We start from the raw sequence: 5,531 nt of genomic DNA on the forward strand, positions 1-5,531 counted from the left end.
GACCATATAACAGGGAGGAGATATAACCATATAACAGGGAGGAGATATAACCATATAACAGGGAGGAGATATAACCATATAACAGGGAGGAGATACAACCATATAACAGGGAGGAGATATAACCACATAACAGGGAGGAGATATGACCATATAACAGGGAGGAGATATAACCATATAACAGGGAGGAGATATAACCATATAACAGGGAGGAGATATAACCATATAACAGGGTGGAGATACAACCATATAACAGGGAGGAGATATAACCACATAACAGGGAGGAGGAGGAGATATAACCACATAACAGGGAGGAGATATAACCATATAACAGGGAGGAGGAGGAGATATAACCACATAACAGGGAGGAGATATAACCATATAACAGGGAGGAGATATAACCATATAATTGGGAGGAGATATGACCATATAACAGTGAGGAGATATAACCATATAACAGGGAGGAGATATGACCATATAACAGGGAGGAGATATAACCATATAACAGGGAGGAGGAGGAGATATAACCATATAACAGCGAGGCAGGAGGGGGAGTTTGGATTGAGTTTCCCTTATTTCACTGGAACTCGTTCTAAGGAGTGAGAGAGCTTTAATTCAGTGTAAAGTGGTTGTTTCTGTGCTATATTTGCCCCACCCGACCTTCCAGAGGAGGACTCCACCCTCCCTGCCTCCCCACATAAAGCCACGGCTGCAATATAGGAGTTTATGAATGCCCTGCTTCACCTCATTACGTTTCTCCCAAGAGGACTCAGATCTCTGATTCCACGGAAAGGGTTTGTGTGTGTGTGTGTGTGTGTGTGTGTGTGTGTGTGTGTGTGTGTGTTTGTGTGTGCGTGCGTGCGTGTGTGTGTTAGCTAAGGGAGAGATGCATAATCAACCAGTCTACTTGAGATAGACCTACAAAAGGACCAGTGATTTTGTGAATGTGTGGTTGCCTTGATTTAGGGGTGTTGCTGTGGTAGCCTACACATGTTATGGTGTATACAAGAACACGCTGTTTATAACTCCATGTGTGTGTGTGTGTATGTGTGTGTGTCCTTGCCTGAGTGTGTGCGCGTGTCTGTGAGAGTGTGTGTGCCTCTAATTGTGTGTGTGCCCCTGCATCTGTGTCGCAGACGATAGGCTCCCATTGGTTTATGTATGCAGGCGTTGTCAGGTGGAGACAAAAATCACTCAGACCATATTATATGTAAAGCTGGAGGAAATTGCTAGGTTGGGGAGACTTAAATAGCCAGGCCAGCACCATAGTAAACATGCTGCTAGCTGAGCAGCTGGCTCCCACAACCATCGTGCTTCCAGCTTCCTCGAAGGCAAGGTTGGAGGGTTGGTTGGAGGTTTGGGCTATGTATAAGCACATGCTGTGGACAGAGGTCAAGGGGAAGTAAAAAAATGAGATACACTCAATCAAATTCATTCTCTGACTGAAGAAAATGAATAAGTCACTATTATTAAACAGAAGTGTGGCACAAACCCCAAACTTGTCAAGTCTCGTGTCCCGGTTCTCACAGACCTCTTGGTTGGGGATTCTTTTATAGAGCTTCCGTGAAATGACAGGCGATTCAAAAAGTAGGCGACTGTTTGATTCTACTGTTAAGTCATAATAGAAAATGAATTGTTTGTCTGAATCAGAACCATATATCTAGAATGTATATTCACATTCTAAACATATTGCTCTGATTCAGGGCTCTCCGACCGGGAGGTGAAACACTACTACATCGTTTCAGAGTGCGTGGCAAGGAATAAGTTAGTCCTAAATATTTCCAAAATTAAAGCATTTACATTTGGGACAAAAATCATCACCTCAACTGAATCTTGTAATAAATAGGGTAGAAATTGAGCAAGTTGAGGTGACTAAACAGCTTAGAGTAACCTGTCAAAACATATTGATTCAACAGTAGCTAAGATGGGGAGAAGTCTGTCTGTAATAAAGCGCTGCTCTGCATTGGTAACAACACTATCAACAAGGCAGGTCCTACAGGCCCTAGTTTCTACCTTCTTAACAACACTATCAACAAGGCAGGTCCTACAGACCCTAGTTTCTACCTTCTTAACAACACTATCAACAAGGCAGGTCCTACAGGCCCTAGTTTCTATCTTCTTAACAACACTATCAACAAGGCAGGTCCTACAGGCCCTAGTTTCTACCTTCTTAACAACACTATCAACAAGGCAGGTCCTACAGGCCCTAGTCTCTACCTTCTTAACAACACTATCAACAAGGCAGGTCCTACAGGCCCTAGTTTCTACCTTCTTAACAACACTATCAACAAGGCAGGTCCTACAGACCCTGGTTTTGTCATACCTGGACCACTGTGTGGTCAGGTACCACAAAAAGGGACTCAGGAAAATTGTAATTGGCTCAGAACAGGGCAGCACGGCTGGCCCTTGGATGTACACAGAGAGCTAACATTAATAATATTCTTGTCAATCTCTCCTGGCTGAAAGTGGAAGAGAGATTGACTTCATCACTACTTGTATTTATGAGAGGTATTGACATGTTGAAGTCACCGAGCTGTCTGTTTGAACTACTGGCACACAGCTCGGACACCATACATACCCCACAAGACATGCCACACGATGTCTCTTCAAAGTCCCCAAGTCCAGAACAGACCATGGGAGGTGCACAGTACTACATAGAGCCATGACTACATGGAACTCTATTCCACATCATGTGGTTCCACCGTGATCTAGCAGAGTTACTCCACCTCAAGAATTGCATTTGGTGAAAGGGTCGGCACACTCATACTCAGGCTGACTGGCTCTCGTTCAGGCAAATGAGAAATAAGTGCACTCAGGCTATCCGTAAGGCCTAAGTTAGTGACTTTAAGGAGCAGTTCTCTCTCTGTGGGTCTAACCCCAAGAAGTTCTGGAAAATGGTTACAGACCTGGAGAATAAACCCTCCTCCTCAAATAAACCATCCTACAAATGATAGATTACGGAGACATAATTTATAGATCGGCAGGTAAGGGTGCTCTCGAGGGGCTAGATGTTCTTTACCATTCGGCCATCAGATTTTACACCAATGCTCCTTATAGGACACATCACTGCACTCTATACTCCTCTGTAAACTGGTCATCTCTGTAAACCCGTCGCAAGACCCACTGGTTGATGCTTATTTATAAAACCCTCTTAGGCCTCATTCCCACCTATCTGAGATATCTACTGCAGCCCTCATCCTCCACATACAACACCCGTTCTGCCAGTCACATTCTGTTAAAGGTCCCTGAAGCACACACATCCCTGGGTCGCTCGTCTTCTCAGTTCACTGCAGCTAGCGACTGGAACGAGCTGCAACAAACACTCAAACTGGACAGTTTTATCTCCATCTCTTCATTCAAAGACTCCATCATGGACACTCTTACTGACAGTTGTGGCTCTTTGTGTGATGTATTGTTGTCTCTAACTTCTTGCCCTTTGTGCTGTTGTCTGTGGCCTACTATGCTGTGTTGTCATGTGTTGCTGCCATGCTGTGTTGTCATGTGTTGCTGCCATGCTATGTTGTTGTCTTAGGTCTCTCTTTATGTAGTGTTGTCTCTCTTGTCATGATGTGTGTTCTGTCCCATATTTATTTATATAATTTTAATCCCAGTCCCCGCAGGAGGCCTTTTGCCTTTTGGTTGGCCGTCATTGTAAATAAGAATTTGTTCTTAACTGACTTTTCTAGTTAAATAAAGGTTAAATAAATAAATACAGTAAATAAGAAGTAACTGATGCAGCAGGGAGGAGATATAACCATATATCTCCTCGAACCAGATTTATAAAACAGATAAAAATACACTTTATGGAACAGCGGGGACTGTGAAGCAACACAAACAAAGGCACAGACACACACAATAGCATATGCACTATACACACACATACACATGGATTTTGTATTGTAGATACAGTATGTGGTAGTGGTGGAGTAGGGGCCTAAGAGCTCACAGTGTGTTGTGAAATCTGTGAATGTATTGTAATGTTTTTAAAATTGTATAAACTGCCTTCATTTTGCTGGACCCGAGGAAGAGTAGCTGCTGCCTTGGTAGCAGCTAATGGGGATCCATAATAAACCCCATGAAGAGTAGCTGCTGCCTTGGTAGCAGCTAATGGGTATCCATAATGAATACAAATAACAACCCTGTTCCTGGAGAGCTACCGTCCTGTAGGTTTTCACTCCAACCCTGTTCCTGGAGAGCTACCGATCTGAAGGTGTTTGCTCCAACTCACCTGATTCTGCGTATTAACCAGCTAATTATTAGAATCAGGTGGGCTACATCAGGGTTGGAGTGAAAACCTACAGGGCGGTAGCTCTCCAGGAACAGGGTTGGAGTGAAAACCTACAGGACGGTAGCTCTCCAGGAACAGGGTTGGAGTGAAAACCTACAGGACGGTAGCTCTCCAGGAACAGGGTTGGAGTGAAAACCTACAGGACGGTAGCTCTCCAGGAACAGGGTTGGAGTGAAAACCTACAGGACGGTAGCTCTCCAGGAACAGGGTTGGAGAGAGAACCTACAGGACGGTAGCTCTCCAGGAACAGGGTTGGAGTGAAAACCTACAGGACGGTAGCTCTCCGGGAACAGGGTTGGAGAGTCCTGCTCTGGCCAGAAACAGGGTTGGAGAGTCCTGCTCTGGTGAGGAACAGGGTTGGAGAGTCCTGCTCTAGCGAGGAACAGGGTTGGAGAGTCCTGCTCTGGCGATGAACAGGGTTGGAGAGTCCTGCTCTGGCCAGAAACAGGGTTGGAGAGTCCTGCTCTGGCGAGGAACAGGGTTGGAGAGTCCTGCTCTAGCGAGGAACAGGGTTGGAGAATCCTGCTCTGGCCATGAACAGGGTTAGAGAGCCCAGCTCTTACCAAAAACCGGGTTGAAGAGCCCTGCTCTGGGCTTAATGAATGTCTCCAATGTTCGTGGCTAGTTTGCTTCAAATCGGTTTGAGATTTCTCCATATGAATAAGCAATGCTACCCTACACATAGAACATATATTTGAAGAAATATCACCTAACAGTTTAAAATACATCTGACAGCAAAACAAGGAAACAACAAAAGTAGACTTGTCAGTATTCAATTTACTTGTACAGTAAAAGGCCAAACAACCACATACAACAATAGTGAATTCCACTGAAATGAAAAGCAAACTTAACTTAACACCAGAATGAGAAAGGGCATAGGCATACATATAGACAAAAACCATAACGCCTCCCAAAGGGCAACCTATTCACTACATAGTGCACTACCTATGACCAGATCCCAATGGGGCAGTGGTCAAATATAGTGCACCATATACGGAATAGGGTGCCATTTGGAACGTACACCCAGTCTTTTAGTCCCCTGGTCCTCTTCTCGTCCATCGTCACCAGCCAGGAGACTTGTGTCAAAGGACAGAAAGCTGCTGATAAACCTCACACAATTCTGCAAACCAGCTGCAGGAGGAATGTATGTGTCTATTCCCTATGGTGCATTATGGGGAACAGGGTGCCTTTTGGGACACACATTGTCTGTACATACAGGACCACCGAAGACATCTGTTTTTACAGA

The sequence above is a fragment of the Oncorhynchus clarkii genome, chromosome 1 (assembly GCF_045791955.1).
Source record: "Oncorhynchus clarkii lewisi isolate Uvic-CL-2024 chromosome 1, UVic_Ocla_1.0, whole genome shotgun sequence".
Taxonomy (NCBI): domain Eukaryota; kingdom Metazoa; phylum Chordata; class Actinopteri; order Salmoniformes; family Salmonidae; genus Oncorhynchus; species Oncorhynchus clarkii.